This window comes from Xenopus laevis, chromosome 1L (assembly GCF_017654675.1).
Source record: "Xenopus laevis strain J_2021 chromosome 1L, Xenopus_laevis_v10.1, whole genome shotgun sequence".
In the NCBI taxonomy this organism is placed as follows: domain Eukaryota; kingdom Metazoa; phylum Chordata; class Amphibia; order Anura; family Pipidae; genus Xenopus; species Xenopus laevis.
Genome location: NC_054371.1, coordinates 98,270,679 through 98,297,665, shown reverse-complemented (window position 1 = coordinate 98,297,665; position 26,987 = coordinate 98,270,679).

The window sequence follows — 26,987 nt, the reverse complement described above, 5'->3', positions numbered from 1 at the left end:
TCCGCTTCCTCATTATCAAGGACTGCATCATCCACGGTCTCCTCCCCCCAGCCACGTACAAGACCAGGGGTCCCCAAAAGGTCACCACTAGCCCCCTGGGAAGCCTGCTCCTGTTGGTCCTCCTCCTCCTCCTCCACAAAGCCACCTTCCTCCTCTGACTCCACTTCTGGCACCTCTCCCTGCGTTGCAGCAGGTGCCTGGGTTCGTTCTGGTGATTCCGACCAGAAATCGTGCGCTTCCAGCTCCTCGTCACGCTGGTCTACAGCCTCATCTGTCACTCGTCGCACGGCACGCTCCAGGAAGAAAGCGAAGGGTATTAGGTCGCTGATGGTGCCTTCGGTGCGACTGACCATATTTGTCACCTCTTCAAAAGGTCGCATGAGCCTGCAGGCATCGCGCATAAGCACCCAGTAACGGGGGAAAAAAATCCCCAGCTGTGCAGATCCAGTCCTACCACCCAGTTCAAAAAGGTACTCGTTGACGGCCCTTTGTTGTTGCAGCAGACGTTCCAACATAAGGAGCGTTGAATTCCAGCGAGTCTGGCTGTCAGAAATCAAACGCCTGACTGGCATGTTGTAGCGCTGCTGAATGTCAGCAAGGCGTGCCATGGCTGTGTAGGAACGTCTGAAATGGGCCGACACCTTTCTGGACTGGGTGAGAACGTCCTGGAATCCTGGGTACTTGGAGACAAAACGTTGGACTATTAAATTTAACACATGTGCCATGCAGGGCACATGTGTTAAATTGCCTAGTCTCAACGCTGCCAACAGATTGCTTCCATTGTCACACACCACTTTTCCGATCTGCAGTTGGTGTGGGGTCAGCCACCGATCGGCCTGTGACTGCAGAGATGACAGGAGTACAGATCCGGTATGGTTTTTGCTTTCCAGGCACGTCATCCCCAAGACAGCGTGACAACGGCGTACCTGGCACGTCGAATAGCCTAGGGGGAGCTGGGGGTGCACAGGTGTGGAGGAGGAGAAGGAGGACCCAGCAGCAGAGTAAGAAGAAGAAGAAGACGAGGTAGAGAGCGATGGAGGAGTAGAGGTGGTGGCAGAACCGCGTGCAATCCGTGGCGGTGACACCAACTCCACTGTTGTTGTTGAGCTACCCATTCCCTGCTTCCCAGCCATTACCAAGTTCACCCAGTGGGGCAGTGTAGGTGACATACCTGCCCTGACCATGCTTGGAGGACCATGCGTCAGTAGTCATATGGACCTTTGGCCCAACACTAAGTGACAGAGATGCGGTAACTTGGCTCTGCACATGTTGGTACAGGTGTGGTATTCCCTTTTTAGAAAAAAAATTGCGGCTGGGTACCTTCCACTGCGGTGTCCCAATTGCTACAAATTTGCGGAAGGCCTCAGAGTCCACCAGCTGGTATGGTAAAAGCTGGCGGGCTAAGAGTGCAGACAAGCCAGCTGTCAGACGCCGGGCAAGGGGGTGACAGTCAGACATTGGCTTCTTACGCTCAAACATGGCCTTCACAGAAACTTGGCTGGTGGCAGATGACTGGGAATGGGAACAGGTGGTCAAGGTGGAAGGCGGAGTGGAGGGTGGTTCAGACGGGTCAAGGAGAGCAGAGGTAGAGCAGTAAGATGCTGGACCAGAAGGAGTGTGGCTTTTAGTTTGCCTGTTGCCTTTGAGGTGTTGCTCCCAAAGTGCTTTGTGCTTGCCGCTCATGTGCCTTCGCATAGAAGTTGTACCTATGTGGCTGTTGGGCTTACCAAGGCTCAGTTTCTGACTGCACTCATTGCAAATTACAATGCTTTTGTCAGAGGCACACACATTAAAAAAATCCCACACTGCTGACTTTTTGGAAGTGTGCGATCTGGCGGTAACAGTAGAAGTTGGCGGCATTGGCGGCAATGGCGGGTGCGTTGGCCGGCTGAACACAGGTGCCGATACATGTTGTTGCCCTACTGATCCCTGCGGGCTGTCCTCCCTGCTTCTTCTAAGTCTTATTCTCCTACTGCCTCTCTGACTCTCCGTCTCTCCATCTGAACTACCCTCCTCTTGCTCTCTTCTACTAGGCACCCACAAAACATCAATCTCCTCATCATCATTCTCCTCAGATGCATCAATTTCTTCTGACACATCACAGAAGGAAGCAGCAGCGGGGACCTCCTCCTCATCACTCATTATGTCCATCTCTATCGTGTTCTCTGCCAGAATTAAATCTGGTGTAAGGTCCTCATCTCCTTCATCTTCTTCTGGCAATAATGGTTGCGCATTACTCAGTTCAAGAAACTCATGGGAAAATAACTCCTCTGACCCCAGTGAAGAAGGGGCACCGGTGGTGGAGGAAGTGTTACGTGGGGTGGCCATAGCAGTGGAGGATGAGGAGGATGTTGTGGTAAAGTTAGAAACGGTAGAGGATGGGGTGTGCTGTGTAAGCCAGTCAACTACCTCTTCAGCATTTTGGGAGTTCAGGGTCATTGGCTTTTTAAAACTGGGCAATTTGCTAGGGCCACAGGATTGCATAGCAGCACGGCCCCTAGCACGGCCTCTGCGTGGCGGCCTGCCTTTGCCTGGCATTATTTTTAAAAAAACAACAACAACAACAAAAACTCAGTTGGTTTTTCTGGAAACGATAATACACACAGCTAGATGGCGGGTTGAAGAAAACACTGTGCAAATAATGCCTACAAGGTCAACGTATACACTACTACAGCGGTGGATACGGATTACGTAAAATATATGAATGCTGCTTGAAAAAAAGTAACTCAAGTGGTTTTTCTAGAGACGATAATATTATCAATATTTAGACAAAATGTGAACAAGCTCACACAGCTAGATGGCGGGTTGAAGAAAACAGTGTGCAAATAATGCCTACAAGGTCAACGTATACACTACTACAGCGGTGGATACGGATTACGTAAAATATATGAATGCTGCTTGAAAAAAAGTAACTCAAGTGGTTTTTCTAGAGACGATAATATTATCAATATTTAGACAAAATGTGAACAAGCTCACACAGCTAGATGGCGGGTTGAAGAAAACAGTGTGCAAATAATGCCTACAAGGTCAACGTATACACTACTACAGCGGTGGATACGGATTACATAAAATATATGAATGCTGCTTGAAAAAAAGTAACTCAAGTGGTTTTTCTAGAGACGATAATATTATCAATATTTAGACAAAATGTGAACAAGCTCACACAGCTAGATGGCGGGTTGAAGAAAACAGTGTGCAAATAATGCCTACAAGGTCAACGTATACACTACTACAGCGGTGGATACGGATTACGTAAAATATATTATGGCTGCTTGAAAAAAGTCACTCCGGTGTTTTTTCTGGAGACGGTAATATTATGGATATTTAGACAGAATGTGAACAAGGTCACACAGCTAGATGGCGGGTTGAAGAAAACAGTGTGCAAATAATGCCTACAAGGTCAACGTATACACTACTACAGCGGTGGATACGGATTACGTAAAATATATGAATGCTGCTTGAAAAAAGTCACTCCGGTGTTTTTTCTGGAGACGGTAATATTATGGATATTTAGACAGAATGTGAACAAGGTCACACAGCTAGATGGCGGGTTGAAGAAAACAGTGTGCAAATAATGCCTACAAGGTCAACGTATACACTACTACAGCGGTGGATACGGATTACGTAAAATATATTATGGCTGCTTGAAAAAAGTCACTCCGGTGTTTTTTCTGGAGACGGTAATATTATGGATATTTAGACAGAATGTGAACAAGGTCACACAGCTAGATGGCGGGTTGAAGAAAACAGTGTGCAAATAATGCCTACAAGGTCAACGTATACACTACTACAGCGGTGGATACGGATTACGTAAAATATATGAATGCTGCTTGAAAAAAAGTAACTCAAGTGGTTTTTCTAGAGACGATAATATTATCAATATTTAGACAAAATGTGAACAAGCTCACACAGCTAGATGGCGGGTTGAAGAAAACAGTGTGCAAATAATGCCTACAAGGTCAACGTATACACTACTACAGCGGTGGATACGGATTACGTAAAATATATGAATGCTGCTTGAAAAAAGTCACTCCGGTGTTTTTTCTGGAGACGGTAATATTATGGATATTTAGACAGAATGTGAACAAGGTCACACAGCTAGATGGCGGGTTGAAGAAAACAGTGTGCAAATAATGCCTACAAGGTCAACGTATACACTACTACAGCGGTGGATACGGATTACGTAAAATATATTATGGCTGCTTGAAAAAAGTCACTCCGGTGTTTTTTCTGGAGACGGTAATATTATGGATATTTAGACAGAATGTGAACAAGGTCACACAGCTAGATGGCGGGTTGAAGAAAACAGTGTGCAAATAATGCCTACAAGGTCAACGTATACACTACTACAGCGGTGGATACGGATTACGTAAAATATATTATGGCTGCTTGAAAAAAGTCACTCCGGTGTTTTTTCTGGAGACGGTAATATTATGGATATTTAGACAGAATGTGAACAAGGTCACACAGCTAGATGGCGGGTTGAAGAAAACAGTGTGCAAATAATGCCTACAAGGTCAACGTATACACTACTACAGCGGTGGATACGGATTACGTAAAATATATGAATGCTGCTTGAAAAAAAGTAACTCAAGTGGTTTTTCTAGAGACAATAATATTATCAATATTTAGACAAAATGTGAACAAGCTCACACAGCTAGATGGCGGGTTGAAGAAAACAGTGTGCAAATAATGCCTACAAGGTCAACGTATACACTACTACAGCGGTGGATACGGATTACGTAAAATATATTATGGCTGCTTGAAAAAAGTCACTCCGGTGTTTTTTCTGGAGACGGTAATATTATGGATATTTAGACAGAATGTGAACAAGGTCACACAGCTAGATGGCGGGTTGAAGAAAACAGTGTGCAAATAATGCCTACAAGGTCAACGTATACACTACTACAGCGGTGGATACGGATTACGTAAAATATATGAATGCTGCTTGAAAAAAGTCACTCCGGTGTTTTTTCTGGAGACGGTAATATTATGGATATTTAGACAGAATGTGAACAAGGTCACACAGCTAGATGGCGGGTTGAAGAAAACAGTGTGCAAATAATGCCTACAAGGTCAACGTATACACTACTACAGCGGTGGATACGGATTACGTAAAATATATTATGGCTGCTTGAAAAAAGTCACTCCGGTGTTTTTTCTGGAGACGGTAATATTATGGATATTTAGACAGAATGTGAACAAGGTCACACAGCTAGATGGCGGGTTGAAGAAAACAGTGTGCAAATAATGCCTACAAGGTCAACGTATACACTACTACAGCGGTGGATACGGATTACGTAAAATATATGAATGCTGCTTGAAAAAAAGTAACTCAAGTGGTTTTTCTAGAGACGATAATATTATCAATATTTAGACAAAATGTGAACAAGCTCACACAGCTAGATGGCGGGTTGAAGAAAACAGTGTGCAAATAATGCCTACAAGGTCAACGTATACACTACTACAGCGGTGGATACGGATTACGTAAAATATATGAATGCTGCTTGAAAAAAGTCACTCCGGTGTTTTTTCTGGAGACGGTAATATTATGGATATTTAGACAGAATGTGAACAAGGTCACACAGCTAGATGGCGGGTTGAAGAAAACAGTGTGCAAATAATGCCTACAAGGTCAACGTATACACTACTACAGCGGTGGATACGGATTACGTAAAATATATGAATGCTGCTTGAAAAAAGTCACTCCGGTGTTTTTTCTGGAGACGGTAATATTATGGATATTTAGACAGAATGTGAACAAGGTCATACAGCTAGATGGCGGGTTGAAGAAAACAGTGTGCAAATAATGCCTACAAGGTCAACGTATACACTACTACAGCGGTGGATACGGATTACGTAAAATATATTATGGCTGCTTGAAAAAAGTCACTCCGGTGTTTTTTCTGGAGACGGTAATATTATGGATATTTAGACAGAATGTGAACAAGGTCACACAGCTAGATGGCGGGTTGAAGAAAACAGTGTGCAAATAATGCCTACAAGGTCAACGTATACACTACTACAGCGGTGGATACGGATTACGTAAAATATATGAATGCTGCTTGAAAAAAAGTAACTCAAGTGGTTTTTCTAGAGACGATAATATTATCAATATTTAGACAAAATGTGAACAAGCTCACACAGCTAGATGGCGGGTTGAAGAAAACAGTGTGCAAATAATGCCTACAAGGTCAACGTATACACTACTACAGCGGTGGATACGGATTACGTAAAATATATGAATGCTGCTTGAAAAAAGTCACTCCGGTGTTTTTTCTGGAGACGGTAATATTATGGATATTTAGACAGAATGTGAACAAGGTCACACAGCTAGATGGCGGGTTGAAGAAAACAGTGTGCAAATAATGCCTACAAGGTCAACGTATACACTACTACAGCGGTGGATACGGATTACGTAAAATATATTATGGCTGCTTGAAAATAGTCACTCCGGTGTTTTTTCTGGAGACGGTAATATTATGGATATTTAGACAGAATGTGAACAAGGTCACACAGCTAGATGGCGGGTTGAAGAAAACAGTGTGCAAATAATGCCTACAAGGTCAACGTATACACTACTACAGCGGTGGATACGGATTACGTAAAATATATTATGGCTGCTTGAAAAAAGTCACTCCGGTGTTTTTTCTGGAGACGGTAATATTATGGATATTTAGACAGAATGTGAACAAGGTCACACAGCTAGATGGCGGGTTGAAGAAAACAGTGTGCAAATAATGCCTACAAGGTCAACGTATACACTACTACAGCGGTGGATACGGATTACGTAAAATATATGAATGCTGCTTGAAAAAAAGTAACTCAAGTGGTTTTTCTAGAGACAATAATATTATCAATATTTAGACAAAATGTGAACAAGCTCACACAGCTAGATGGCGGGTTGAAGAAAACACTGTGCAAATAATGCCTACAAGGTCAACGTATACACTACTACAGCGGTGGATACGGATTACGTAAAATATATTATGGCTGCTTGAAAAAAGTCACTCCGGTGTTTTTTCTGGAGACGGTAATATTATGGATATTTAGACAGAATGTGAACAAGGTCACACAGCTAGATGGCGGGTTGAAGAAAACAGTGTGCAAATAATGCCTACAGGGCAAATAATGCCTAAAAGGTCAACTTATACACTACTACAGCGGTAGTAAAATAAAAAAAAGTAAAATAAAAAAAAAATGAATATTAAAAAAAAAAAATTAAAGTTGGTGCTGCTGAACTACTAGGAGCAGCAGATTAGCACACCAGTCCCACTCCCCAACACTGCTAGACTAATAGCACTGGGCTCTTATAGTAGTAGTAGTAGTAGTAGTAAAACAACAAAAAAATAAATAAAAGCAGTCCTTACAAGGACTACTGTTATTGCAGCAGTCAGCAGATGAGATCAGAAGCAGGACAGCTGCCCACTGCAGCTACAGTACATACAGAGCACTGCAGTAGAAGGTAGATTACTAGCCAGCAAAGCTACCTAAGCTTAAATGTCCCTCAAACCCCTGCAGACTTCTGTCCCTCCAATAACAGAGCAGTATCAAAACGATTACTAGCCAGCAAACTTTCAACTGTCCCTGAAATCACTAACAGGCAGCAGCTCTCTCCCTACACTATCTCTTCAGCATACACAGGCAGAGTGAAAAAACGCTGCAGGGCTTCGGTTTTTATAGGGAAGGGGAGTGGTCCAGGGGAGAGCTTCCTGATTGGCTGCCATGTACCTGCTGGTCTGGGGTGAGAGGGCAAAAAAAAGCGCCAACAATGGCGAACCCAAAATGGCGAACGTCGCGCGACGTTCGCGAACTTCCGGCGAGCGCGAACACCCGATGTTCGCGCGAACAAGTTCGCCGGCGAACAGTTCGCGACATCTCTACTATCCAGGCACTAGCTATAGAAAATGTTGTTATTGTTACATTAATAGTGGTTTAAAGACATTGTTGCTTTCCAGGTTAATAGATACTTTTTGTATAATGTTGTTACTATGTCAACATTGTTATATTTACTTATAATTGCAACATGATGTAGCCAGCATTTAATTTTAGTCTCCTGTATCAAAACTCACCATTACTTGATACGGCAGGAGATCCGTAAAGACTAGCTGACTGTCAATATCTCCTGTAGAAGATAAAGGAGGGGCTGTGGTGGTGATGGATAAGAGTAATTACCTCTTAGAGATAAAACGCCAACTTAAAACCCCAGGCCACTATTCTGTGATTGATGCAGACCCCACTGAGAAACTGAAAAAACTAATTGACTTAATGGTGTCTGACGCATATGTCAATGGGATCATAGATAAGAGAACTAAAGAATTTCTTAATATTGATTTTCCGCGGGTCCCAATGATATATGTTTTACCAAAAATCCACGAGACCCTTGAAAATCCCCCGGGTAGACCAATAGTGTCCGGCATCGGGTCAGTACTTGAACCCCTTTCAAAATATGTAGATTATCACCTCCAAAAACTGGTTTCAAATATTCCTACATGTTTAAAAGACACAAAAGAACTGTTAAATAAATTGAACCAAAATTTGAATGTTAACCCAGGAACCTTGCTATGCATTTAATGAGGGAATTAAATGCATAGAGGAGGCTTTGCTTGAAACCACTATACTCCATGCACAGATTTACTTTATTCTGGATTGCCTTGAGATTGTACTCAAAAAGAATTATTTCAAACATATGGATTCTTTCTACTGGCAGAAGCAAGGTACCTCAATGGGTTCAGCGGTCGCTCCTTCTTTTGCCAACCTCTTCGTTTATGAACTTGAAAAAAAGCTGTTTCTTAGAGATCCATATTTGCAGTACATAAAACAATACCATAGATATGTGGATGATATACTAATATTTTGGGAAGGAACCGTGGATAAATTTGAGGAGATGGTGAGAATGGCTAATGAAGCACACCATACGGTCAAATTTACAATGGAGGTCTCTGATTGTGAAATTAACTTCCTTGATATTAGTATAAAACTAGCAAACAATGTACTAAGTACAAATTTGTACAGGAAAAAGATGGATAGGAATAATCTTTTACATAAAAAGAGTTTTCATAACCCCCAAACATTGAATGCTATTCCCAAGGGCCAATACATGAGGGCGCGAAAAATAGCATCCACTGACACTGCCTATAAAGAGGCAGCAAACGAGTTAACTAAAAGGTTTCTAGAAAGAGGATACCCTAAGGGCAAATTGTCCCAGGTTAATAATGAAGTTCAAAAATTACCCCGCCAGGACCTGTTGAGTAGTAAGCAGAAATTAAGAGATACTGATAGATTAACCGTTATCAGTAAATATGATAGACGGAGCAAAAATATTGAAAATGTAATTAAAAAATACTGGCCATTACTTCAACTTGATCCTAAGTATGGAGCAATCTTTTCCAACCCGCCACGCTTTGCTTACAAAAGGGGTAGAACCTTGCGTGATATATTATGTCCCACTTCAGGCCCTGATAATAAAACCAATATCTTTAAGGTCACACCTAAGATCGGAACATTTCCCTGTATGAGCTGTAACTGCTGCAACTCAATCATAAAAGGCGCTAACATAAATAACCCAATAACAGGTAAAGAAATAAAACTAATGCCTTTTGCCACCTGCACCACTAATTTTGTGGTCTATGTATTGAAATGTCCATGCGGAATACTTTACGTGGGTAAAACAATTCGATCTGTCAACACTAGAATTAAGGAACATAAAAATAACATCAGAAATTTTAAAGCAGACACTTATAATGATACTCCAGTATCTAGACACTTTGCCACTGCTAAACATAATGCCTGCCAATTAAAATGGAAGGTATTGGAGGTTGTGCCGAAACCACCTAAAGGGGGCGATAGGAATACCATGTTATTGCAAAGAGAAGCACGATGGATTAGGCGCCTGGATTGTGTTTATCCTAAAGGGATGAATGAACAACTAAATCTAGTATGCTTTTTGTAAATCTGAAGTTTTAGAGTATTAATTACTTATTTCTTCTACAGGAGATATTGACAGTCAGCTAGTCTTTACGGATCTCCTGCCGTATCAAGTAATGGTGAGTTTTGATACAGGAGACTAAAATTAAATGCTGGCTACATCATGTTGCAATTATAAGTAAATATAACAATGTTGACATAGTAACAACATTATACAAAAAGTATCTATTAACCTGGAAAGCAACAATGTCTTTAAACCACTATTAATGTAACAATAATGCGTGAGTAACAACATTTTCTATAGCTAGTGCCTGGATAGGCCTAACGGCAGTTTCCTTTACGTATAGGCTAGACTACTGGAGTATTGGCCTGGCGACAAGTGGAAATGGAGAAATGGACTCTTTTATTTTTGTCTCAAATAGTGTTAAATTTTAAAAGGTTTTTGTATTTCCACTACACGAATACTTCACAAATTGGTGGATTCAAGCGAATTTCATGGACACTGAAAAACTGTTTGTGTTATGCATATTAATTGATTAATTGTTTTAAATGGTTTTAATTAATACCAATTCTGACTTACCCACAATGCATCACAGTAGGTGAAAGGTCACAAAATGTTTAAATACCCACACCTTGTATGTTCCTGCACACTTGATAAAGGGCCTAGCCCGAAACATTTTGTGTGTTGTGCATTCCCAATAAAAGTTTTTGCAGTTAAGAATACTGCTGTGGATTTGTCCTGCATTCGAATTCTACTGATTGAATATCTCTTGAACTGTACTTTTTCTGTTAACTATTTCTATGGAAAAGTTTGTTCTATTCATGTGAACTGTTAGATTTGTCAATTTGTTACAAAGGTGAACAACCCCTTTAACGCCTGTACCACAGGGCTTAAATGTAGCTGTTCATACCCATCAAGATCTCTGTGAATCATTATGCCCAGATATTTAAATAGTGATACTATCTTGAGCAGCAAAAGAATATCCAGGGTACCTTGGGGTAAGGGATCAATGGGAAAGATTACTGATTTGGATTGATTAATTTTTAGTCTGAATATTGACCAAATGCAGCCAACACTTTAATGAGGTTCTCTAATGCCTGATGTGGGTTGGCTAAATATAATAACATATCATCGGCATATAGAGACATTTTTTCAACTACATTCCCAAATCTTAGGCCCTTGATTCCTGGATGTCCCCTAACTTGGATGGCAAGGGGCTCAATAGCCAAAACAAAAAGCATGGGGGAGAGTGGGCAACCTTGGAGGGTGCCCCTCTCCAAGTGAATGCTTGTGGACAGCCTACCATTTACCAATATTCTTGCCAGAGGATGAACATATAGTGTCTGTATCCAAGCTTTGAACCTAGGTCCAAATCTATATTGGGCTAGCATCTACTGCCACTGAGCTGTATCAGAGGCTTTAGCTGTATCCAGGGACACCACTATTCTACTCCCAGCATTCTCATGTTGGATAGATAAATTAGTAAAGAGATGCTGTACATTTTAAATGTCAGTAGCTTTGTGGGGCATAAAGCCTGTCTGATCTGGGTGGATCAGCTCTGGAATAACTAACTTAAGCCTATTGGCCAGGACTTTAGTAGCAAAAATCTTCACGTCTGAGCTAAGTAGGGATATTGGGCGATATAATTCACATCGATCAGGGGGTTTACTTGCTTTAAGTATCAGAGTGACATGGGCATCATAGCAGGAATTAGGTAAAGTGTTGCTCTTGTTAATTCCATTAAATACAATTGCCAGTCTTGGAGCCAATAAATCAATGTATTTTTTGTACCATTCTATAGGGATCCCATCGGGTCCATGTGACTTCCCTGGAGGGAATGCTTTAATTGCCTCTTTTATTTCATCTACCGTGATATTCACATCTAGCTGTACAGCCTCCCCAGGGAAACCTCTGAAAAATCTATAGTGTCTAGGTACTCGTTCAGTCCCTCTAGCGAGGTATCTGAGGGTAACTGATATGTTAGCTGAAAATATTTCTTGTAGTGTTCAGTTATCAGATCCTGATCTATAATTTATCAGTTTCGTTACACATTTTTGGTATCACAGTTTTTGGCATGTATTTCTCTGTTAGGAGTAGATCAACATCCCTCTGAGCTACTTGCATAGCATATTTATTCTCATCTGCCTGATCCAACACTAGTGCAGCTTCTGCTTTCACCAGTGCGTCCCATGCAAGAGTAAGAGCATTTTCCCCTTCCCTCCGTGCATGTGCAATTAAAGAGACATAAGTGCCCCTTACATATGCCTTTCCAGCCACGGGGCTCCATTTATAACCATTAGTAAAGGGGCATGGTCAGAGCACACACGAGTTAAGAACTCTATAGTACCGACCCGGGGGAAGTAAATCTGCCATACATAGGCACAAATCAATCCGCGACATTGCCGAGGATGTAACTGTATAACAGGAGTATTGTTTAAGTTACATAGTAAGACATAGTAACACAGTAAGTAAGGTTGAAAAAAGACACGTCCATCGAGTTCAACATTTTTTTTTTATATATATATATAATTAACTACCTATCTGCCAGTTGATCCAGAGGAAGGAAAAAAAAACCCATCTGAAGCCTCTACAATTTGCCTTAGAGGGGGAAAAATTCCTTCCTGACTCCAAAATGGCAATCAGACTAGAGATGTCGCGAACTGTTCGCCGGCGAACTGTTCGCCGGCGAACTGTTCGCCGGCGAACTTGTTCGCGCGAACATCGGGTGTTCGCGCTCGCCGGAAGTTCGCGAACGTTGCGCGACGTTCGCCATTTTGGGTTCGCCATTGTTGGCGCTTTTTTTTTGCCCTCTCACCCCAGACCAGCAGGTACATGGCAGCCAATCAGGAAGCTCTCCCCTGGACCACTCCCCTTCCCTATAAAAACCGAAGCCCTGCAGCGTTTTTTCACTCTGCCTGTGTGTGCTGAAGAGATAGTGTAGGGAGAGAGCTGCTGCCTGTTAGTGATTTCAGGGACAGTTGAAAGTTTGCTGGCTAGTAATCGTTTTGATACTGCTCTGTTATTGGAGGGACAGAAGTCTGCAGGGGTTTGAGGGACATTTAAGCTTAGGTAGCTTTGCTGGCTAGTAATCTACCTTCTACTGCAGTGCTCTGTATGTAGCTGCAGTGGGCAGCTGTCCTGCTTCTGATCTCATCTGCTGACTGCTGCAATAACAGTAGTCCTTGTAAGGACTGCTTTTATTTATTTTTTTGTTGTTTTACTACTACTACTACTACTACTATAAGAGCCCAGTGCTATTAGTCTAGCAGTGTTGGGGAGTGGGACTGGTGTGCTAATCTGCTGCTCCTAGTAGTTCAGCAGCACCAACTTTAATTTTTTTTTTTTAATATTCATTTTTTTTTTATTTTACTTTTTTTTATTTTACTACCGCTGTAGTAGTGTATAAGTTGACCTTTTAGGCATTATTTGCCCTGTAGGCATTATTTGCACACTGTTTTCTTCAACCCGCCATCTAGCTGTGTGACCTTGTTCACATTCTGTCTAAATATCCATAATATTACCGTCTCCAGAAAAAACACCGGAGTGACTTTTTTCAAGCAGCCATAATATATTTTACGTAATCCGTATCCACCGCTGTAGTAGTGTATACGTTGACCTTGTAGGCATTATTTGCACACTGTTTTCTTCAACCCGCCATCTAGCTGTGTGACCTTGTTCACATTCTGTCTAAATATCCATAATATTACCGTCTCCAGAAAAAACACCGGAGTGACTTTTTTCAAGCAGCCATAATATATTTTACGTAATCCGTATCCACCGCTGTAGTAGTGTATACGTTGACCTTGTAGGCATTATTTGCACACTGTTTTCTTCAACCCGCCATCTAGCTGTGTGACCTTGTTCACATTCTGTCTAAATATCCATAATATTACCGTCTCCAGAAAAAACACCGGAGTGACTTTTTTCAAGCAGCCATAATATATTTTACATAATCCGTATCCACCGCTGTAGTAGTGTATACGTTGACCTTGTAGGCATTATTTGCACACTGTTTTCTTCAACCCGCCATCTAGCTGTGTGACCTTGTTCACATTCTGTCTAAATATCCATAATATTACCGTCTCCAGAAAAAACACCGGAGTGACTTTTTTCAAGCAGCCATAATATATTTTACGTAATCCGTATCCACCGCTGTAGTAGTGTATACGTTGACCTTGTAGGCATTATTTGCACACTGTTTTCTTCAACCCGCCATCTAGCTGTGTGACCTTGTTCACATTCTGTCCAAAAAAACTGGGCAAACAATGTCTACAAGGTCAACGTATGGCGAAAAATTACTATTTTCAGCATTTATATGGCATATTTTTTCTGGCAACTGTGCTTCAGTGGCTGCGTCCAAAAAAACTGGGCAAACAATGCCTACAAGGTCAACGTATGGCAGTTGTTTAAAGAGAACAGTAGATTACTAGCCAGCAAAGCTACCTAAGCTAAAATGTCCCTCAAATCCCTGCAGACTTCTGTCCCTCCAATACAGAGCAGTATCAAGCAGATTACTAGCCAGCAAGCTTACTATCATCTGTCCCTGAAATCACTAACAGCTCTCCCCCTACACTATCTCTTCCAAGCACACACAGGCAGATTTTTCAGATACATTTTTGCCCTTGATCCCCCTCTGGCATGCCACTGTCCAGGTCGTTGCACCCTTTAAACAACTTTAAAATCATTTTTCTGGCCAGAAATGTCTTTTCTAGATGTTAAAGTTCGCCTTCCCATTGAAGTCTATGGGGTTCGCGAACCGTTCGCGAACCGCTCGCATTTTTGCGCAAGTTCGCGAATATGTTCGCGAACTTTTTTTCCGACGTTCGCTACATCCCTAAATCAGACTAGTCCCTGGATCAACTTGGACTATGAGCTATGACCCATAACCCTGTATTCCCTTACTTGCTAAAAAGCTATCCAACCCCTTCTTAAAGCTATCTAATGTATCAGCCTGTACAACTGATTCAGGGAGAGAATTCCACATCTTCGCGGCTCTCACTGTAAAAAACCCCTTCTGAATATTTAGGCGGAACCTCTTTTCTTCTAATCGGAATGGGTGACCTTGTGTCAGCTGGACCTACTGGTAAATAAAGCATTAGAGAGATTATTATATGATCCCCTTATATATTTATACATAGTCATCATATCACCCCTTAAGCGCCTCTTCTCCAGCGTGAACATTCCCAATTTGGCCAGTCTTTCCTCATAGCTAAGATTTTCAATACCTTTTACCAGCTTAGTTGCCCTTCTCTGTACCCTCTCTAATACAATAATGTCCTGTTTGAGTGATGGAGACCAAAACTGTACGGCATATCCTAGATGGGGCCTTACAAGTGCTCTATACAGTGGAAGAATGATTTATTTGCCCTTGATGCTGCTGACTGGCATTGCTTGCTACAGCCAAGTTTATCATCTACAAGGACTCCAAGGTCCTTTTCCATAATGGATTTGCCTAGTGCAATCCCATTAAGGGTATACGTGGCTTGGATATTTTTACATCCCAGGTGCATGACCTTACGTTTATCAACATTGAATCTCATTTGCCACTTAGCTGCCCAGATTGCCAGTTTGTCAAGATCATGTTGCAAGGATGCCACATCCTGGATGGAATTAATTGGGCTGGATAATTTTGTGTCATCTGCAAACACTGATACATTACTTACAACACCCTTCCCTAAGTCATTAATGAACAAGTTAAATAAAAGTGGACCCAATACTGAGCCCTGGGGGACCACACTAAGAACCTCACTCCAAGTAGAGAATGTCCCATTAACAACCACCCTCTGTACCCGATCCTGTAGCCAGTTTCCTATACACGTGGAAACGACTTCATTAAGCCCAACAGACCTTAGTTTAGAAAGCAGTCGTTTGTGGGGCACAGTATCAAACGCTTTGGCAAAATCCAAATAGATCACATCTACTGCCCCCCACTGTCCGGAATCTTACTTACCACATCATAAAATGCAATCAAATTCGTCTGACATGACCTATCCTTCATAAAGCCATGCTGATTGTTGCTCATAATGCCATTCATTAGGACAAATTTTTGAATGTGATCCCTTAACAAGCCTTCAAATAATTTGCCCACCACAGATGTCAAGCTTACTGGCCTATAAGTGCCAGGCTGAGATCGTAATCCCTTTTTAAATATTGGAATAACATCAGCTTTTCTCCAATCCATAGGCACCATACCAGATGACAGTGAATCTGAGAAAATCAGAAATAAGGGCTGGTCTAAAACTGAACTAAGCTCTCTTAGAACCCAGGGGTGTATGCCATCAGGCCCTGGAGCCATGTTTACATTAATTTGTATTAAAGCTTTTTGAATCATATCCTGAGTCAGCCACTGACTAGATTGAGCTGAACCATTCGTGCAGTTATAAAGTGAGCCTGTGAACCCAGACTCCTCTATTGTATATACAAGAAAAGAACTGATTTAACACATTTGCCTTTTCTGTATCTGTTACAACCATACTGGTACCATTATTTAATGGAGCAACACTTTCAACCTGCATCTTTTTACTATTAATATATTTAAAAAACTTTTTAGGGTTAGTTTTCACCTCCACCGCAATTAACTCTTCGTTTCTTTTCTTGGCCTTCCGGATTGCTGATTTACAACATTTATTACAGTGTTTATATTCATTAAATGCAGCTTTTGTCCCTACAGATTTGTAGCTTTTAAATGCCTTCTCTTCTTTCCCATTAACTTCTTTACTACTGTATTAAGCCACACAGGATGATTCTTAGAGCTTCTACATTTAGTCTTTAAGGGAATAAATTGAGAACAGTAATGATTTAATATCATCTTAAAGGACAACCATTTCTGTTCTGTGTTTTTAGTGTTTTTAGCCCTCAAGGCACTAAAATTAGCTTTTCCAAAATTCATGGTTTTTGTTGCCCCAGTATATTTTTGTTTTTTGCACCAGACATTAAAAGATATAACATTATGGTCACTATTACCCAGGGGTTCAATGACTTGCACATTTGCTATAAGCTCTGGGTCATTTAAGATCACTAAATCAAGAATAACATTTTTTCTGGTAGGCTCCTCAACAACCTGTGCTAAAAAATTGTCATGCAATAAGTTTATAAACTTGTTCCCATTAACTGATCTAGCAGTACCGTTGCTCCAGTCAATATCTGGGTAATTAAAATCCCCCATTATCATTACTTTACCTAAACTAGCAGCCTTTTCTATTTGCATTAGGAGCTTTGTCTCTTCCTCCTCACTTACATTAGGCGGTCTATAGCATACTCCTACAATTAATTTGCTGGATTCTTTACAATTGGTGAAGAACTCCACCCATACGACTTCTGCCCCCTCATTTTCTAACATAACCTCCTCCTTTATATGAGCTTTTAAATTCTGCCTAACATACAGACATACCCCTCCTCCTTTTCCATTGCCTCTATCCCTCCGAAACAGTATAGCCACTGATATTTACTGCCCAGTCATGCGACTCATTCAGCCATGTTTCGGCCACACCAATCACATCATATTTTCCTTCCAACACCAGCAGCTCCAGCTCTCCCATCTTACCAGTCAGACTTCTTGCATTTGTAAACATACAGTACATTTAATACTGGTACCATATTGAACATATGACATGTGGTCCTCCCTATCCTTAACAGTATCCCCAGCCAAATCTCCTCCCCCATTTTCCCTTTCTTTGCCCACTATCTCATCTAACCTGTCTTCCACTGAATCTTTTACTGAACCCTCCCCCCCCCCACCTAGTTTAAAATCTCCTCCAACCCTCTAGCCATCTTCTCTCCCAAAACAGCTGCCCCATCATCATTGAGGTGCAGCCTATACCTAGCAAAGAGCCTGTAGCCGGCTGAAAAATCAGCCCAGTTCTCCAAAAACCCAAAACCCTCCTCCCTACACCAATCTCTCAGCCACGCATTAATCTCCCTACACTTCCGCTGTCTCCTTAGTGTTGCTCGTGGCTCAGGTAATATCTCTAAGAAAATTACCTTGGAAGTCCTCGCCCTCGGCTTTGCACCTAGTTTTTTAAAATCATTTTGAGGACTTCACCACCTCCTCTAACTTTGTCATTGGTACCTATGTGTACCAAGACTGCTGGGTCTTCCCCAGCCCCTGCCAATAATCTGTCCACTCGTTCCACCACATGCCGAACCCTAGCACCAGGCAAGCAGCAGACTGTTCGGCATGTAGGGGCCTTGCGACAGATTACCCTATCCACCTTTCTAATAATTGAATCCCCTACAACTAGAACCTGCCTTTCCTTCCTTGCACTCCCCCCACCACCTGTATTAGAGCCACTGCCTCCCGGGGTGCTCCGAGAGTCAGCCTGCTCCATACACGCCAGTTCAGAGTTTTCCTCCCCAGCATCTTCAGCCAAAACGGCGAATATGCTGTTTTGGACAAACTGTGGACCAGCCCCGCTACTCTTCTGTCTCCTACTTCCCCTCTTGACTGTCACAAACCTTCCTCCCTCAATAGCCTCCACTGCCCCTTCTCCTCCCCCCACTCCACTAGCCCCTGCCAGTGGTTGTTCTGCGAGCCTCCTGTCATTCCCCTTGTTTGCCGCTGCTCTCAGTGCTGCAAGTTCACCCCTTAGACTTAGAGTCTGCAGCTCAGATTCCAAGATGAAAACCCACCGACATCGCTCACATGTAAATACTGCATGGAACTGCTGCTCCAACACCACATACATGTGACAAGACACACACTGAGTAATACCAGCAAACCCACTCATATTTACACTGGGTACTTACAGTCTATAGAAGCGAGGGTTAGTGCTACTGCCACATAAAAATAAATAAATGTGGTACCACTTAGAAAAAGTATTAAAACAAAAAATACCAATTGAAGTAAAGAATGAAGGAGAAAACACTCACAGTTCACCTCAGTCCCAAGGTGCAAAGTCAAAATACTGTGTCCAAACGGAATGTGAGGGTCTCCAAAAAATACGAAAACAAAAGTAAAAAAGTAGAAAATTTATTAGGACATGATACCTAACGCATTTCGTGCCTATTGGGGCACTTACTCATAGGATAAATGGCACACCCCTGTACACATGTTATATAGGGGCTGTAACCAATCACAAAAGTTACAAACACATGTTACCAATCCAAAGTTGGAAAGGTGAAACTTGAATAATTGCATTGGATTGGTAACATGTGTTTGTAACTTTTGTGATTGGTTACAGCCCTATATAACATGTGTACAGGGGTGTGCCATTTATCCTATGAGTAAGTGCCCCAATAGGCACGAAACGCGTTAGGTATCATGTCCTAATAAATTTTCTACTTTTTTACTTTTGTTTTCGTATTTTTTGGAGACCCTCACATTCCATTTGGACACAGTACTTACAGTCTCCCAAATGTAACGCCTTTTTGGTTTTAAACGCCTTAAGGTTTTTAACGCTGCTTAACACTTAATTCACATGCAACACTTCGATCACATGCAACACTTGCTAAGCAGCTCCCACACTCGCTTTGCCTTCACAAGTTTAAGGTTTCCCACCTCCAGATATCTGTTAACCCTGTTGCATCAACCCAGTTAGCAAAGGTTTTTGTGTCATGGACCGATGGGTTCAATCTATCCATTCCTGCCTCCATTACCAAGTTAAAATCACCCACCCACATTGTAGGTATATCCCCAAATTCAGCCACTTTTTGTAGGATCTCATTTAATACCTGGATGTCCGCTAGAGGAGACAGATATACATTAACTATTACACACCTGGTGGCAGCAAATTAGCCTTTTAGAATTAAATATTTGCCTTCTCTGTTAGAGATAATAGCCTCTAAATGGAAATTCAAGGATTTCCTAATTAATATTGCAACAACCCTGGAATATGTGGAGAAATCTGCATGATATACAACTGAGACCCAGTTTCACCTGAGTGCACAAACTCTTTGTCCTACCAGATGGGTCTCCTGCAACAGTAGGATATCTGCACCAGATTTCTTGGCCGTATCTAAAATTATAGACCTCTTGATCCTATCATTGATACCCTGTACATAGTACTTTAACATTGTAATGAGCCATTTAACACCTCAAAATATAATGATGTAGCATAAGAAAGACATTTTCGCCTAATAGGTCTTTAAGCCATGTCTCCGCAAATATTTCAGCTTGATTGCCTTCGCTCTTCTTAGGGAGACCAAGTACTAGGAAGTTGGAGCGGTGCTGCCTGTTTTCCAGGTCATCTATACGCTCAGTTACTATTTGGAGTTGAGGTTTGAGTTGACAAATCTCCTGGGGCAAATGTACTGTACGATCCTCCATCCTCTTACTCTTTCTTATAGAACACCAGTTATTTCCATTATATTTTGCATATCTTGCTTAATCAGGGAGAGCTCCACCTTTAATTCCATAGTTTTAGAGGTAAAGGTTGCAGTTAGAGTAGTTTGGCACTGCAAAATTGGAGACATAAGGTCAGCTGGTGTTGATACAGCTGTATTGTCTTTGGCAACTCTTTCTCAGAGGTCAGTGGGAGTGATGAAGTTGCATTGGGAAAAGATGAGGAGGAACTGGCAGAGTCTTGCCTGTTATTACGGGCATATTGCTCCAGTCTCCCAGCTGCCTCTGACATGACCCTCTGCATTTTCTTCCCCATTGCGCTAATACCAGTTTTATGCTGGTAAAGATAATCGAATGCAGGACAGCCTAGAAATTGAAACACCAATGATGGATTGCAATCATTTGAATACCACGTTATAACAGATTTCTAGGCACTCATTTGAAATGGTAAACTGCAGATGCAATACCGTTATAATACTGTATAATAAGGAGCTGCACCATGGGAGTAATTAACTGTAGAGGAGTAATAGGATATTTGCAACCCCTATACCTTCGTAATATAGATGATAAATTCAACATTTCCTGAATGGGAAGCCTTAGTACTCTATAAGCCAATGGGCTGCTGCACACTGATGAATGAATCAATCCTTTAGTTGTGCAATTTATTGGCTCATACAAAGTAGACAGGCAACGTTTCGGGCCTCACAGCTCCCTTTATCAAGCCTATAGTGACACACTCCACTCTGTGCTAAATAGTGTAAGGTGAGGGCGGGGACAGGGGCAGGTTAAGTGCTGGGCAGGAACAAACGTTCCAATTGGTTACATTCGCATACAATATATTGCTGTGACATTCATGAAAAAATCAGTCCATCCATTTAAGTGTCCTTGGTGCTGATGTTAAGTGTCCAAAAGTTAAATACTGTGTACTTACCCACACATAAAAAAATGCAACATGCATTAAAAGTTGAAAAATTAGTCCTTTTGTCCGCACCAATGATGGCCAAACAAAAGGGCAAAAAAATCTCAAAGACAGATTGACAAAAACAGATGTTGGGAGTAACAAAATTCATAAAACTAATTTTTTCAGTAAGCCTAAAGCTGGCCATAGACGCAAAGATCCGATCGTATGAATCATTGTACGATCGGGCTTTCCCATCCCACTTTCCCTGTCACTAACCATTCAGATCAAAGTCTTACCATTCTGACCAAATAAAGTAGTTAAAGAACAGATCAGCTGATGCTCTGCCCCTGACAGCAATCGTACGATAGACAAAGCTAGTGACAGTCTCCCACTGAAAATGGTACGAACGGCAATACACGCAGAGATATTACCCGCAGCCGACAGAAATTTTCTAACCTGTCCAATCGACCAAACGGGCGATCTCCGCCGGATAAAAAATGTCGGGACTCTCAACACACGGTCCGAAAATCGTACGAATCCATGATTCGTACGATCGGATCGTTGCGTCTATGGCCAGCTTAAATTTGGGACATTTCCATGCCTGCATTGTACTCAATGCAATTCGATGACCAAAGGGGATTCCTTCTTTCATCCACATTCAGGTAGAAGGTACAATATAAGACAGTACTACACCTGTGACTCCACATTTGTAATCTATTTACTCAAGTGCCCATGTGGGCTATTGTATGTAGGTGAGACAACACAAAAGATAAAGGACAAGATCTCTAAACACAAATCAACCATACATAAGGGATTGACAGCATTACCAGTACCTGCACATTTTCAGCAGGCGAAACAGCCATCTTAAATTTCAGGTAATAGACTCCGTTGAGCCTCTTAGAAGAGGGGGAGATAGATTGATGCAGTTGCATAAATTAGAGATGCAGTGGATTCACAGATTAGATACAATCTGGCCCAGGGTTTTAAATAAAGATTACACCCCAGCTATGTTTATTTACCAGTAGAGAAGTAGAATTTTAGGAGACACATCTGATTAAGTATTAACAAGCTTTTACCTCATGTATTTTTTAAGGATATTGACAAGTGAATAAGATAAGGGGATTTGGTTATTCAGAAAATCGACATTGCCATCTGCATGCCACAGAGAGAACTGAGAGACAATATGGAATATAATTTGTAGGAAAGGTAATATCTGAATGTTTTTAGCTTTTCTAATCTGTATAGTTTATTCATGAATATCTTATTAAATTTATTATAATTTTTGAATCAATATTTCACTAGATTGTCGCAAAAGGTTGCACAATATAATATTTTAAATTAATTAATATTTATCACATGATTGGCACTTAAAGGTTTTATAATGTTTTACAATGTTATGTCTAAGAACTAAAATGTATCACTTTATTGACACAATTCACAAGAAAGCAATTTCTCAAGTATATTACTGTGTGCACTGAATCTTTTAGACGAAAGGACAATTTTTTCAACTTTAAATGCATTTTTCATTTTTTTATGTGTGGATAAGTACACAGTATTTAACTTTTGGACACTTAAAATCAGCACCAAGGACACTTATATGGATGGACTGATTTTTATGAATGTCACAGCAATATATTGTATGAGAATGTAACCAATTGGAATGTTTGTTCCCACCCAGCACGTACCCTGCCCCTGTCCCCGCCCTCACCTTACACTATTTAGCACAGAGTGGAGTGTGTGGAGTGTACACTATGTGACACCCAGTGTGCAGCAGCCCATTGGATTGTACGTGACTTACCAACCCATGGCAGGTTGGGTAATACGCTGACTAGCACATGTTCCTAAAGAAGGAATACAGAGGTAGGGCACTCCAACATTGAGCGGAATTCAGTACTCTACAAGATCATGATATAATGGCGGTGAAATGCAGTGCTGTATAAAATAATACTGCGTAATGGACAAGGTACCACTAGCTGCGAATATGCACCCTATACCTCGCATGCTGAGAAGCCATATTATAGGGATTACATTATATTAATAACCCATTATCTAGAAACATTAGTAAAAGTACAGCAAAGTGCTCTGTATTCTATACGTTTGGAAGCTACATGTCTCTTAAAGCTAGTCATGTACAAATGGGTAGTAGTATCATTATAATAAGACACAGCATTATCTATCCAGTATCCATATATTTTGGAATTAACATATAACCTGCCGAGACCTGCACCCATAAGTGCTGTACAGTAGGGGACAAATTTACTGATGGTCGAATATCGAGGGTTTATTAACCCTCGATATTCGACTGTCGAAGTGAAATCCTTCGACTTCGAATATCGAAGTTGAAGGATTTACTGCAATTCGTTCGAAGGATTTTAATCCATCGATCGAATGATTTTTCTTCAACCAGAAAATTTTTACAAAGCCTATGGGGACCTTCCCCATAGGCTAACATTGACTTCGGTAGGTTTTAGGTGGCGAACTAGGGGGTCAAGGATTTTTTTAAAGAGACAGTACTTCGACTATCGAATGGTCGAACGATTTTTAGTTCGAATCATTTGATTCGAAGTTGAAGTCGTAATCAAAGGTCGAAGTAGCCAATTCGATGGTCGAAGTAGCCAAAAAAATCATTTGAAATTCAAAGATTTTTTTATTCTATTCCTTCACTCGAACTAAGTAAATGGGCCCCTAGGTGTTGATATTGAGCATAGTCAAAATAACCTACAGAGTACACTGTATGATAGAATCATGGAAAGGCCATAAACCCAGTACAGTTTATCGAACCGCCATGATGTAATGAATGGTATATCATTATGACTTCAGAAGTTGTGATGTGATAGTAGCTGGATTAACCTGGAGAGGTAGTTGTAGAAGGAACTATAAAGTCCTGAAGAGCCATATTAATATGGTGCATGAACCATAAAATGCAGAATATATATCATGATAGTACCTGCACAGCTGTAATGCCATAGCAATGGACTGCCGAAGACGTTTGTTTTAATATTTTACATATCTATTGTAATAGTGCTCATGCCTGCAGAAATTGCAATGTGGTAGTTATGCTGCACTTCCGGAGAGCCCTTTGTATGCATATGCTTAAATACTGTCAACTGTAAAGATAGCAATATGTTAATATATTGAATTGCATAGTACACATAATTTGGCACCTTGAATGGTTATACAGTGATAACTTTGGTTACAACATAAGTTATAAAATAGTAAAACTGAACTGCAGATGTGCACTTAAGATCCGTAATTGAATGGCTACATTATGATGGCAGGTTACATGCAGATGTCTAAGCAAGGCAACAAGTGAAGTGAAGGGTGCCCTTAGTATGATGCAAAGGTGTGATTATATGTGTGGTTATATCATGATAATGATGTTTGCAGACATATACCGTAGTTGTATGAACTGCATAACTGCACCTGGCCTCCATATGCTCAATGACTATCCTGCTATTGCATTCCGATATGGTTAGTATAGAGAACTGTAGGTGAGCACTTAGTACAAGACTCTGCAAGGCTATACAATGATAGCTTTGAACAATACCGATAGCATATCATTACATAAGTTGTAAAATATTAACAATGAAAACAGGTAATATCCATATGCTGAATGGCTTTTCTGCTATTACTAGTTTAATGCAGACATTACGATGTGGTAGTATAGAGAACTATAGAGAGAACTATAGGTGAGCACAACACACTGAATGGCTATACAATGATAGCTTTGATCAATAGCGATAGCATATTGTTACACAAGTTGTAATATAGGAGCTGCAGAAGTGCATTTAATCGAAATGCTGAGTGGCTATTCTGCTAATACTGTTTGAATTCAGCCATTACACTATGGTAGCATATGTAGCTGTAGCTGAACATGCAGTATAACCCCCTGTGCAGAAGTGCACTTAATCCATATGCTGGGTTGCTATTCTGCTAATACTGTTTGAATGCAGCCATTACACTATGGTAGTATAGGGAGCTGTAGGTGAACATTTAGTATAACATCCTGTGCAGAGGTGCACTTATTATCCATATGCTGAATGGTAGCATCATGGTAGCACAGTTTAAATGAAGATGTCGTATGGTAGCAAAACTCTGTTAGGTGTGCACTTAGTATGATATGCTGTATTACGATACTGCTTAATGTGGATATTGTGGTACAAAATCTGGTGAAGTGCAAGGGTGTAATTAGTATAACACACATGGCTATATCCGGATAGCAAAGATGTCTGTAGACAGATAGTAATAATAACCATATATGCCGTTAGAATTTATATGCTAAATTAGGGATGCACCGAATCCACTATTTTGGATTCGGCCGAACCCCCGAATCCTTCGCGAAAGATTCGGCCGAATACCTAACCGAATCCGAACCCTAATTTGCATATGCCTAATTTGCATATGCAAATTAGGGATGGGAAGGGGAAAACATTTGTTGTGACAAAAAGTCACACAATTTCCCTCCCGTACCTAATTTGCATATGCAAATTACGATTCAGTTGGGCCAGGCAGAAGGATTCGGCCGAATCCTGCTGAAAAAGGCAGAATCCTGGCCGAATCCTGGATTCGGTGCATCCCTATGCTAAATGATATACATTGCCATTCAGGAATGAACAACCATTTTACACACAAGAAAAATTTCAGGTAAATACCACCGTCTTGATTCTGGAGGATTGAAATAATGATATCCTTATAGTTTGCAAAAGGGGGTACTTTATTTATTATAATACACAAGTTTCAGTGAGTCATCTGCCAGAAATGACATCACTACTCACCGTTTATAACTGATGACATCAGTACTCACATTTATAAGGATATCCAGTGGCGGAACTACCGGAGGCGCAAAGGGTGCAGCTGCACCAGGGCCTGGCCCTGCACCCCTGATGGGGCCCGCATCCCTGAAAAGAAATTACTTTTATTCAACTGGTGAGTTGGGACCAACAGGCGCTGTGGGGCGGAATAGAGGCGGAGGCTGCATCCAATCAGAACGCAAGCACCGGAACCTCTAGCTACAATAATAATATTGTGACGAGTCTGACGACATAAAGCAGCAAGCGACCGCCCCCTTGTTCTTCCCCTGGGGCAGTCAGAGGTAGGAGAGAAGCGTCACATTGGACCAATCGGGCCCTGCACATATGCGGGCCCCGCAGCAGTGCAGCTACGATCCCTTTTAAATTCATCCTTCAGTGGCCCAGTCACCCACAATCCCACCTGGCAAAATAAGTAAGTGCCTGTGCAGGAATAAAATCAGGGCCCGTAATTTTTTTTAACCGGTAGGGGGCGCAGGAAGAACAAGCAGGCAGCAGAAGAAACTGGAAGCAGAGGAGCTTGCGGCAGGAAGGTTATGGCTATGCAGTGAATAGCAGTTTAAATTTCCTCATGGGGAGGGAGAGGGAAAGACTTTGTTCCATCATGTGCAGACTTGGCTGACAGATAACGTTTCTTTGTGGCTCGCTACAGTTCCCCCCACCCTTCCAAGGCTGTCAGTGCAGACAGAGATAATGGCGGTAAGAATAGATTCAGAAGGACTAATCGGCTTTATTACTCCTAGCTTGAAGTTTTTGCAGTTATTTCTTTCAGAAATGTGGCTCTTTCTCCTGCATTTCTCCCACAGTGGCACTGTTAACTGTTTCCTTGCCTTTATTAGCCATTTTGAAATGTAACCTTAATAGTATAAGTATTTACCTTAATTTGCATTCCAACCTTAATATTATACATGGCATTGCCGCTATTACATATATTACACATGCCAAGAATCCCTGCTTATAGTATAATGTGGATCACTGACCCCATCTAAACAACAAATTCCATGTAAGGCTATCGTTTATTGTTGTTGCTACTTTTTTTTTTTTTTATTCAGGCTCTCTGCAATTCATGTT